This window comes from Oncorhynchus masou, unplaced genomic scaffold (genome assembly GCF_036934945.1).
Source record: "Oncorhynchus masou masou isolate Uvic2021 unplaced genomic scaffold, UVic_Omas_1.1 unplaced_scaffold_657, whole genome shotgun sequence".
Taxonomy (NCBI): domain Eukaryota; kingdom Metazoa; phylum Chordata; class Actinopteri; order Salmoniformes; family Salmonidae; genus Oncorhynchus; species Oncorhynchus masou.
Window position 1 is genome coordinate 212,501 of NW_027013009.1, and position 13,197 is coordinate 225,697.

The following is a 13,197-nucleotide window of genomic DNA, read 5'->3' on the forward strand; positions in this document are numbered from 1 at the left end:
ACTGATTAGATGACTGGTTGATTGGTTGACTGATTGGTTGAGTGATTGGGTGACTGGTTGATTGACTGAGTGATTGGGTGACTGTTGATTGGTTGAGTGATTGGATGACTGGTTGATTGGTTGAGTGATTGGATGACTGGTTGATTGGTTGACTGATTGGATGACTGGTTGATTGGTTGAGTGAATGGATGGCTGGTTGATTGGTTGACTGATTGGATGACTGGTTGATTGGTTGAGTGATTGGATGACTGGTTGATTGGTTGAGTGATTGGATGACTTGGTTGATTGATTAGCTAGCTGGCTAACTGGTTGAAATGGTTTTCTGGCTGGCCAGCCGGTTGGTTGGCTGTCTGGTTGGTTGGCTGGGTTGACTGATTGGATGACTGGTTGATTGGCTGACTGATTGGATGACTGGTTGGTTGGTTGACTGATTGGATGACTGGTTGATTGGTTGTTGGTGACTGGTTGGCTGGGTTGAGTGATTGGATGACTGGTTGATTGGTTGAGTGATTGGATGACTGGTTGATTGGTTGACTGATTGGATGACTGGTTGATTGTCTGACTGATTGGATGACTGGTTGGATGACTGATTGGATGACTGGTTGATTGGTTGACTGATTGGATGACTGGTTGTTGTCTGGTGATTGGATGACTGGTTGATTGGTTGACTGATTGGATGACTGGTTGATTGGATGACTGATTGGATGACTGGTTGGTTGGTTGACTGATTGGATGACTGGTTGATTGGTTGACTGATTGGATGACTGGTTGATTGGTTGACTGATTGGATGACTGGTTGATTGGTTGACTGATTGGATGACTGGTTGTCTGGTTGACTGGATTGGATGACTGGATTGGATGGTTGACTGATTGGTTGTCTGGTTGGTTGGCTGGGTTGACTGATTGGATGACTAATTGGATGACTAGTTGATTGGCTGGGTTGACTGATTGGATGACTGGTTGGTTGTCTGACTGATTGGATGACTGGTTGATTGGTCCTGACTGATTGGATGACTGGTGATTCTACCAGGATTGGAAGCAGTTGAACTTGTCTGGTCCAGTGGTGACTGGGTTCTCTGATCTGACAGAGCTGCTGTCTGAACGCTGAGGAGCTGAAGGCTCTGACTGATTGAGGAGCAGGTGTGGTTTTCTGAGAGAAGGAGGCTGGGTTGACTGATTGGATGCATCCGGTCACATCTGAGAGGTCGGAGACTGGACAGACTGATGGTCTTTCTTCTTGGGGGAACTACTTATATTTAAATTAGCCTTGTAGAACTGTCTCAGTAACCCCGTTATTCCATTTATTGGTAATTTGGTGTTCTCTCATTTGATGTAATGCTGAATGCATTTGGTGTAATCACAATACATTTGGTGTAATCACAATACATTTGGTGTAATCATTTAGTAATACATTTGGTGTAATCACAATACATTTGGAGTAATCACAATACATTTGGTGTAATCACAAGACATTTGAGTGTAATCATTTAGTAATACATTTGGTGTAATCCCAATACATTTGGTGTAATCACAATTTACATTTGGTGTAATCATTTAGTAATACATTTGGTTATCACAATACATTTGGAGTAATCACATACATTTGGTGTAATCACAAGACATTTGGTGTAATCACAATACATTTGGTGTAATCACAATACATTTGGTGTAATCATTTAGTAATACATTTGGTGTAATCCCAATACATTTGGTGTAATCCAATACATTTGGTGTAATCACAAAGACATTTGGTGTAATCATTTAGTAATACATTTGGTGTAATCACAATACATTTGGTGTAATCACAATACATTTGGTGTAATCACAATACATTTGGTGTAATCACAATGCATTTGGTGTAATCATTTAGTAATGCATTTGGTGTAATCCCAATACATTTGGTGTAATCACAATACATTTGGTGTAATCACAATACATTTGGTGTAATCATTTAGTAATACATTTGGTGTAATCCCAATACATTTGGTGTAATCACAAGACATTTGGTGTAATCATTTAGTAATACATTTGGTGTAATCACAATACATTAGGTGTAATCCCAATACATTTGGTGTAATCACAATACATTTGGTGTAATCACAATACATTTGGTGTAATCACAATACATTTGGTGTAATCCCAATACATTTGGTGTAATCCCAATACATTTGGTGTAATCCCAATACATTTGGTGTAATCACAATACATTTGGTGTAATCATTTAGTAATACATTTGGTGTAATCACAATACATTTGGTGTAATCACAATACATTTGGTGTAATCGGCAGGGTGAGTAAAAAATAAATAAATAAAACGAGTTGTGGTACCATTGACTCTCTCTCCTCTCAGGGTGGAGAACATGTCGATGCGTCTGGAGGAGGTGAACGAGAGGGAGCACTCCATGAAGGCTTCCCTGCAGACGGTGGACCTGCGACTGGGTCAGCTGGAGGAGTTCTCTGGACGTATGATGAACGCCCTGGAGAAGCTGGCCGGGGTGGACCACAACGACCTGGTCAGAACCCAGTCGGGGGTCTCCTCAGTCTGCGACACTTCTTCTCTGCTCCGTCACAGCTCCATCAACAGGTTCAATGACAACTTTAAGGACTCCAGATGAGAAAGACTGAATGGTCTGCTCTGTCATGTACAGTACAGTAGTCTAGTGTTGAATAAGGATGATGTTTACTGATGATCAGTACAGTAGTCTAGTGTTGAATAAGGATGATGTTTACTGATGATCAGTACAGTAGTCTAGTGTTGAATAAGGATGATGTTTACTGATGATCAGTACAGTAGTCTAGTGTTGAATAAGGATGATGTTTACTGATGATCAGTACAGTAGTCTGGTGTTGAATAAGGATGATGTTTACTGATGATCAGTACAGTAGTCTGGTGTTGAATAAGGATGATGAGAGGATGATGTTTACTGATGATCAGTACAGTAGTCTGGTGTTGAATAAGGATGATGTTTACTGATGATCAGTACAGTAGTCTAGTGTTGAATAAGGATGATGTTTACTGATGATCAGTACAGTAGTCTAGTGTTGAATAAGGATGATGAGAGGATGATGTTTACTGATGATCAGTACAGTAGTCTAGTGTTGAATAAGGATGATGTTTACTGATGATCAGTACAGTAGTCTAGTGTTTGAATAAGGATGATGTTTACTGATGATCAGTACAGTAGTCTAGTGTTGAATAAGGATGATGAGAGGATGATGTTTACTGATGATCAGTACAGTAGTCTAGTGTTGAATAAGGATGATGAGAGGATGATGTTTACTGATGATCAGTACAGTAGTCTAGTGTTTAATAAGGATGATGATGATGTTTACTGATGATCAGTACAGTAGTCTGGTGTTTAATAAGGATGATGAGAGGATGATGTTTACTGATGATCAGTACAGTAGTCTGGTGTTGAATAAGGATGATGAGAGGATGATGTTTACTGATGATCAGTACAGTAGTCTAGTGTTGAATAAGGATGATGTTTACTGATGATTAGTACAGTAGTCTAGTGTTTATGGATGATGAGAGGATGATGTTTACTGATGATCAGTACAGTAGTCTAGTGTTGAATAAGGATGATGAGAGGATGATGTTTACTGATGATCAGTACAGTAGTCTAGTGTTGAATAAGGATGATGTTTACTGATGATCAGTACAGTAGTCTAGTGTTTATGGATGATGAGAGGATGATGTTTACTGATGATCAGTACAGTAGTCTGGTGTTGAATAAGGATGATGAGAGGATGATGTTTACTGATGATCAGTACAGTAGTCTAGTGTTGAATAAGGATGATGTTTACTGATGATCAGTACAGTAGTCTAGTGTTTGAATAAGGATGATGAGAGGATGATGTTTACTGATGATCAGTACAGTAGTCTAGTGTTGAATAAGGGATGAGAGGACGATGTTTACTGATGATTAGTACAGTAGTCTAGTGTTGAATAAGGATGATGTGAGGATGATGTTTACTGATGATCAGTACAGTAGTCTAGTGTTGAATAAGGATGATGTTTACTGATGATCAGTACAGTAGTCTAGTGTTTAGGATGATGAGGATGATGTTTACTGATGATCAGTACAGTAGTCTGGTGTTTAATAAGGATGATGAGAGGACGATGTTTACTGATGATCAGTACAGTAGTCTAGTGTTGAATAAGGATGATGAGAGGATGATGTTTACTGATGATCAGTACAGTAGTCTAGTGTTGAATAAGGATGATGTTTACTGATGATCAGTACAGTAGTCTAGTGTTGAATAAGGATGATGTTTACTGATGATCAGTACAGTAGTCTGGTGTTTAATAAGGATGATGAGAGGATGATGTTTACTGATGATCAGTACAGTAGTCTGGTGTTGAATAAGGATGATGTTTACTGATGATCAGTACAGTAGTCTAGTGTTGAATAAGGATGATGTTTACTGATGATCAGTACAGTAGTCTAGTGTTGAATAAGGATGATGAGAGGATGATGTTTACTGATGATCAGTACAGTAGTCTAGTGTTGAATAAGGATGATGTTTAGATGATCAGTACAGTAGAGTGTTTGAATAAGGATGATGTTTACTGATGATCAGTACAGTAGTCTAGTGTTGAATAAGGATGATGTTTACTGATGATCAGTACAGTAGTCTAGTGTTGAATAAGGATGATGAGAGGATGATGTTTACTGATGATCAGTACAGTAGTCTAGTGTTGAATAAGGATGATGAGAGGATGATGTTTACTGATGATCAGTACAGTAGTCTAGTGTGTTGAATAAGGATGATGAGAGGATGATGATGTTTACTGATGATCAGTACAGTAGTCTAGTGTTGAATAAGGATGATGTTTACTGATGATCAGTACAGTAGTCTAGTGTTGAATAAGGATGATGAGAGGATGATGTTTACTGATGATCAGTACAGTAGTCTAGTGTTTATGACGATGAGAGGATGATGTTTACTGATGATCAGTACAGTAGTCTAGTGTTGAATAAGGATGATGTTTACTGATGATCAGTACAGTAGTCTAGTGTTGAATAAGGATGATGAGAGGATGATGTTTACTGATGATCAGTACAGTAGTCTAGTGTTGAATAAGGATGATGTTTACTGATGATCAGTACAGTAGTCTAGTGTTGAATAAGGATGATGTTTACTGATGATCAGTACAGTAGTCTGGTGTTGAATAAGGATGATGAGAGGATGATGTTTACTGATGATCAGTACAGTAGTCTAGTGTTGAATAAGGATGATGTTTACTGATGATCAGTACAGTAGTCTAGTGTTGAATAAGGACGATGAGAGGATGATGTTTACTGATGATCAGTACAGTAGTCTAGTGTTTATGGACGATGAGAGGATGATGTTTACTGATGATCAGTACAGTAGTCTAGTGTTGAATAAGGATGATGTTTACTGATGATCAGTACAGTAGTCTAGTGTTGAATAAGGATGATGTTTACTGATGATCAGTACAGTAGTCTAGTGTTGAATAAGGATGATGTTTACTGATGATCAGTACAGTAGTCTAGTGTTGAATGAGGATGATGAGAGGATGATGTTTACTGATGATCAGTACAGTAGTCTAGTGTTGAATAAGGATGATGTTTACTGATGATCAGTACAGTAGTCTAGTGTTGAATGAATAAGGATGATGTTTACTGATGATCAGTACAGTAGTCTAGTGTTGAATAAGGATGATGTTTACTGATGATCAGTACAGTAGTCTAGTGTTGAATAAGGATGATGTTTACTGATGATCAGTACAGTAGTCTAGTGTTGAATAAGGATGATGTTTACTGATGATCAGTACAGTAGTCTAGTGTTGAATAAGGATGATGTTTACTGATGATCAGTACAGTAGTCTAGTGTTGAATAAGGATGATGTTCACTGATGATCAGTACAGTAGTCTAGTGTTGAATAAGGATGATGTGAGGATGATGTTTACTGATGATCAGTACAGTAGTCTAGTGTTGAATAAGGATGATGAGAGGAGTCGATGTTTACTGATGATCAGTACAGTAGTCTAGTGTTGAATAAGGATGATGAGAGGGATGATGATCAGTACAGTAGTCTAGTGTTGAATAAGGATGATGTTTACTGATGATCAGTACAGTAGTCTAGTGTTGAATAAGGATGATGTTTACTGATGATCAGTACAGTAGTCTAGTGTTGAATAAGGATGATGAGAGGATGATGTTTACTGATGATCAGTACAGTAGTCTGGTGTTGAATAAGGATGATGAGAGGACGATGTTTACTGATGATCAGTACAGTAGTCTAGTGTTGAATAAGGATGATGAGAGGACTGATGATCAGTGCAGTAGTCTAGTGTGTTGAATAAGGATGATGTTTACTGATGATCAGTACAGTAGTCTAGTATTGAATAAGGATGATGTTTACTGACGATCAGTACAGTAGTCTGGTGTTGAATAAGGATGATGAGAGGATGATGTTTACTGATGATCAGTACAGTAGTCTAGTGTTGAATAAGGATGATGAGAGGATGATGTTTACTGATGATCAGTACAGTAGTCTAGTGTTTAATAAGGATGATGAGAGGATGATGTTTACTGATGATCAGTACAGTAGTCTGGTGTTGAATAAGGATGATGTTTACTGATGATCAGTACAGTAGTCTAGTGTTGAATAAGGATGATGAGAGGATGATGTTTACTGATGATCAGTACAGTAGTCTAGTGTTGAATACGGATGATGAGAGGATGATGTTTACTGATGATCAGTACAGTAGTCTAGTGTTGAATAAGGATGATGTTTACTGATGATCAGTACGGTAGTCTAGTGTTGAATAAGGATGATGTTTTACTGATGATCCCAGTACAGTGTTTAGTGTTGAATACGGATGATGAGAGGATGATGTTTACTGATGATCAGTACAGTAGTCTAGTGTTGAAGAGGATGATGTTTTTGATGATCAGTACAGTAGTCTAGTGTTGAATAAGGATGATGAGAGGATGATGTTTACTGATGATCAGTACAGTAGTCTAGTGTTGAATAAGGATGATGAGAGGATGATGTTTACTGATGATCAGTACAGTAGTCTAGTGTTGAATAAGGATGATGAGAGGATGATGTTTACTGATGATCAGTACAGTAGTCTAGTGTTGAATAAGGATGATGTTTACTGATGATCAGTACAGTAGTCTAGTGTTGAATAAGGATGATGTTTACTGATGATCAGTACAGTAGTCTAGTGTTGAATAAGGATGATGTTTACTGATGATCAGTACAGTAGTCTAGTGTTGAATAAGGATGATGTTTACTGATGATCAGTACAGTAGTCTAGTGTTGAATAAGGATGATGAGAGGATGATGTTTACTGATGATCAGTACAGTAGTCTAGTGTTGAATAAGGATGATGTTTACTGATGATCAGTACAGTAGTCTAGTGTTTAATAAGGATGATGAGAGGATGATGTTTACTGATGATCAGTACAGTAGTCTAGTGTTGAATAAGGATGATGTTTACTGATGATCAGTACAGTAGTCTAGTGTTTAATAAGGAATGAGAGGATGATGTTTACTGATGATCAGTACAGTAGTCTAGTGTTGAATAAGGATGATGAGAGGATGATGTTTACTGATGATCAGTACAGTAGTCTAGTGTTTAATAAGGATGATGAGAGGATGATGTTTACTGATGATCAGTACAGTAGTCTAGTGTTGAATAAGGATGATGTTTACTGATGATCAGTACAGTAGTCTAGTGTTGAATAAGGATGATGTTTACTGATGATCAGTACAGTAGTCTAGTGTTGAATAAGGATGATGAGAGGATGATGTTTACTGATGATCAGTACAGTAGTCTAGTGTTGAATAAGGATGAATGAAGGATGATGTTTACTGATGATCAGTACAGTAGTCTAGTGTTGAATAAGGATGATGTTTACTGATGATCAGTACAGTAGTCTAGTGTTGAATAAGGATGATGAGAGGATGATGTTTACTGATGATCAGTACAGTAGTCTAGTGTTGAATAAGGATGATGTTTACTGATGATCAGTCACACAGTAGTCTAGTGTTAAATAAGGATGATGTTTACTGATGATCAGTACAGTAGTCTAGTGTTGAATAAGGATGATGTTTACTGAGGAGTGATGTTTAGGATGATGTTTACTGATGATCAGTACAGTAGTCTAGTGTTGAATGATGATAAGGATGATGTTTACTGATGATCAGTACAGTAGTCTAGTGTTGAATAAGGATGATGTTTACTGATGATCAGTACAGTAGTCTAGTGTTGAATAAGGATGATGAGAGGATGATGTTTACTGATGATCAGTACAGTAGTCTAGTGTTGAATAAGGATGATGTTTACTGATGATCAGTACAGTAGTCTAGTGTTTAATAAGGATGATGAGAGGATGATGTTTACTGATGATCAGTACAGTAGTCTAGTGTTGAATAAGGATGATGTTTACTGATGATCAGTACAGTAGTCTAGTGTTGAATAAGGATGATGTTTACTGATGATCAGTACAGTAGTCTAGTGTTGAATAAGGATGATGAGAGGATGATGTTTACTGATGATCAGTACAGTAGTCTAGTGTTGAATAAGGATGATGAGAGATCAGACAGTAGTCTAGTGTTGAATAAGGATGATGTTTACTGATGATCAGTACAGTAGTCTAGTGTTGAATAAGGATGATGTTTACTGATGATCAGTACAGTAGTCTAGTGTTGAATAAGGATGATGTTTACTGATGATCAGTACAGTAGTCTAGTGTTGAATAAGGATGATGAGAGGATGATGTTTACTGATGATCAGTACAGTAGTCTAGTGTTGAATAAGGATGATGTTTACTGATGATCAGTACAGTAGTCTGGTGTTGAATAAGGATGATGTTTACTGATGATCAGTACAGTAGTCTAGTGTTGAATAAGGATGATGATGTTTACTGATGATCAGTACAGTAGTCTAGTGTTGAATAAGGAGGATGATGTTTACTGATGATCAGTACAGTAGTCTAGTGTTGAATAAGGATGATGTTTACTGATGATCAGTACAGTAAGTGTTGAATAAGGATGATGTTTACTGATGATCAGTACAGTAGTCCTAGTGTTGAATAAGGATGATGTTTTCTGATGATCAGTACAGTAGTCTAGTGTTGAATAAGGATGATGTTTACTGATGATCAGTACAGTAGTCTAGTGTTTAATAAGAATGATGAGAGGATGATGTTTACTGATGATCAGTACAGTAGTCTAGTGTTGAATAAGGATGATGTTTACTGATGATCAGTACAGTAGTCTAGTGTTGAATAAGGATGATGAGAGGATGATGTTTACTGATGATCAGTACAGTAGTCTAGTGTTGAATAAGGATGATGTTTACTGATGATCAGTACAGTAGTCTAGTGTTGAATAAGTATGATGAGAGGATGATGTTTACTGATGATCAGTACAGTAGTCTAGTGTTGAATAAGGATGATGAGAGGATGATGTTTACTGATGATCAGTACAGTAGTCTAGTGTTGAATAAGGATGATGTTTATGATGTTTACAGATGATCAGTACAGTAGTCTAGTGTTGAATAAGGATGATAAGGATGATGTTTACTGATGATCAGTACAGTAGTCTAGTGTTGAATAAGGATGATGAGAGGATGATGTTTACTGATGATCAGTACAGTAGTCTAGTGTTGAATAAGGATGATGAGAGGATGATGTTTACTGATGATCAGTACAGTAGTCTAGTGTTGAATAAGGATGATGTTTACTGATGATTAGTACAGTAGTCTAGTGTTGAATAAGGATGATGTTTACTGATGATCAGTACAGTAGTCTAGTGTTGAATAAGGATGATGTTTACTGATGATCAGTACAGTAGTCTAGTGTTGAATAAGGATGATGTTTACTGATGATCAGTACAGTAGTTTAGTGTTGAATAAGGATGATGTTTACTGATGATCAGTACAGTAGTCTAGTGTTTAATAAGGATGATGAGAGGATGATGTTTACTGATGATCAGTACAGTAGTCTAGTGTTTAATAAGGATGATGTTTACTGATGATCAGTACAGTAGTCTAGTGTTGAATAAGGATGATGTTTACTGATGATCAGTACAGTAGTCTAGTGTTTAATAAGGATGATGTTTACTGATGATCAGTACAGTAGTCTAGTGTTGAATAAGGATGATGAGAGGATGATGTTTACTGATGATCAGTACAGTAGTCTAGTGTTGAATAAGGATGATGTTTACTGATGATCAGTACAGTAGTCTAATGTTGAATAAGGATGATGTTTACGGATGATCAGTACAGTAGTCTAGTGTTGAATAAGTATGATGAGAGGATGATGTTTACTGATGATCAGTACAGTAGTCTAGTGTTTAATAAGTATGATGAGAGGATGATGTTTACTGATGATCAGTACAGTAGTCTAGTGTTTAATAAGGATGATGAGAGGATGATGTTTACTGATGATCAGTACAGTAGTCTAGTGTTTAATAAGGATGATGTTTACTGATGATCAGTACAGTAGTCTAGTGTTGAATAAGGATGATGTTTACTGATGATCAGTACAGTAGTCTAGTGTTTAATAAGGATGATGTTTACTGATGATCAGTACAGTAGTCTAGTGTTGAATAAGGATGATGTTTACTGATGATCAGTACAGTAGTCTGGTGTTTAATAAGGATGATGAGAGGATGATGTTTACTGATGATCAGTACAGTAGTCTGGTGTTTAATAAGGATGATGAGAGGATGATGTTTACTGATGATCAGTACAGTAGTCTAGTGTTTAATAAGGATGATGTTTACTGATGATCAGTACAGTAGTCTAGTGTTGAATAAGGATGATGTTTACTGATGATCAGTACAGTAGTCTAGTGTTGAATAAGGATGATGAGAGGATGATGTTTACTGATGATCAGGACAGTAGTCTAGTGTTGAATAAGGATGATGTTTACTGATGCTCTGTACAGTAGTCTAGTGTTGAATAAGGATGATGAGAGGATGATGTTTACTGATGATCAGTACAGTAGTCTAGTGTTGAATAAGGATGATGAGAGGATGATGTTTACTGATGATCAGTACAGTAGTCTAGTGTTGAATAAGGTTGAATAATGATGAGAGGATGATGTTTACTGATGATCAGTACAGTAGTCTAGTGTGTTGAATAAGGATGATGTTTACTGATGATCAGTACAGTAGTCTAGTGTTGAATAAGGATGATGGAATAAGGATGATGTTTACTGATGATCAGTACAGTAGTCTAGTGTTGAATAAGGATGATGAGAGGATGATGTTTACTGATGATCAGTACAGTAGTCTAGTGTTGAATAAGGATGATGAGAGGATGATGTTTACTGATGATCAGTACAGTAGTCTAGTGTTTAATAAGGATGATGAGAGGATGATGTTTACTGATGATCAGTACAGTAGTCTAGTGTTGAATAAGGATGATGAGAGGATGATGTTTACTGATGATCAGTACAGTAGTCTAGTGTTGAATAAGGATGATGAGAGGATGATGTTTACTGATGATCAGTACAGTAGTCTAGTGTTGAATAAGGATGATGATGATCATACAGTAAGGATGATGTTTACTGATGATCAGTACAGTAGTCTAGTGTTGAATAAGGATGATGAGAGGATGATATTTACTGATGATCAGTACAGTAGTCTAGTGTTGAATAAGGATGATGAGAGGATGATGTGTACTGATGATCAGTACAGTAGTCTAGTGTTGAATAAGGATGATGAGAGGATGATGTTTACTGATGATCAGTACAGTAGTCTGGTGTTTAATAAGGATGATGTTTACTGATGATCAGTACAGTAGTCTAGTGTTGAATAAGGATGATGAGAGGATGATGTTTACTGATGATCAGTACAGTAGTCTAGTGTTTATGGACGATGTGAGGATGATATTTACTGATTATATATCTGTCTGTGTGTCTGTCTGTCCATCAGCTCTGACGGCTACAGTCTGTACCCGGTACCACCTGGAGATGGGAGACGACACCCGCTCTGAGGCGGACATCAGGAGCCCTGAGAGGAAGGGGAGCCAGAGGAAGGTGGTTGAGAGGGAAACGGAGTATGAGAGAAACCACGACCAGCGTCACGGCCTCTGTGAAGGAGTACGGGGCCCGTTTAGACGTGGTGGGCCCCAGAGAGGAACCGCTCCAGTGTCTCTGTTGCAAAGGCGAAGGAAACCCCCAACCCAGAGGCCTGAGGTTCCTACAGAGCCTCTTCCACCGCCCTGCAGCCCTGCAGCCTCGATGGACGCGGCCCTGGAGAAGGCAGGCGTGACCACGCAGAAGATCAAACTAAGAAACAGCCATCTCATACCCTCTGGAGTAGGGTCGGAGTCCCTGCAGTACCAGTCACCCCAGACCCACAGTGACTGGCTCACCTCCAGGGCCAGATCCAGGAGCACTATGGTGTACAACCCAGCCGATGGGGGAGACGAGGGGGCTACTTGGGCCACAGACGCCAGCAACCCCCTCTCAGGGCATCAGGAAAGCAGTTGCACCACCAGATCTCCGACCATGGGTCACTGGGCAGCGCGAGTACAAAGTCCACCCCCTGCCCGTTCGGCAACATGCCCAAAGTCTCCATGGAGAAGCTAGTCCCCAGCACCACAGACACAAAGGACGAGGCCAAAGAGACAACGACAGACAGTGAACCAGGAGCCAGGGAAGGCCAGCCAGAGAGCAACCAAGATGGAGGTGAGGAGAAGCTGGAAGCGGAGGCTGAAGATACCAGGAGTCTTCTGCTTGTGGCAGAGAGGACAGGATGTATCCATCACTGAGGTCTAAGAGCCTGAACACCAACCAAGGCCCCCAGAAAAGTCAGAAGTTAAAGCCTATGTTAGGGGACTGGGCACAGACAGTATTAAAGACCTAACAGCTATGTTAGAAGGGACTGGGGAGACAAGGTGAGACTCAGACAGTAGTGTAAAAGACCTAACAGCTATGTTAGTAGGGACTGGGGAGACAGAGACAGAGGTAGAGACTGACAGTATTAAAGACAGTATTAAAGGGACTGGGGAGACTAGACAGAGACAGAGGTAGAGATGTTAGGAGTTAGAAGGGACTGGGGAGACAGAGACAGAGGTAGAGACTGACAGACAGTATTAAAGACCTAACAGCTATGTTAGAAGGGACTGGGGAGACAGAGACAGAGGTAGAGACTGACAGACAGTATTAAAGACCTAACAGCTATGTTAGGAGGGACTG

At 38.8% G+C, this 13,197-nt stretch overlaps 1 pseudogene; it reads left to right on the forward strand.

Moving 5' to 3' along the window:
• Nucleotides 1–314: 314 nt before the first annotated feature.
• LOC135536729 (uncharacterized) lies at nt 315–12,770 on the forward strand (annotated as a pseudogene).
• Nucleotides 12,771–13,197: the final 427 nt, after the last annotated feature.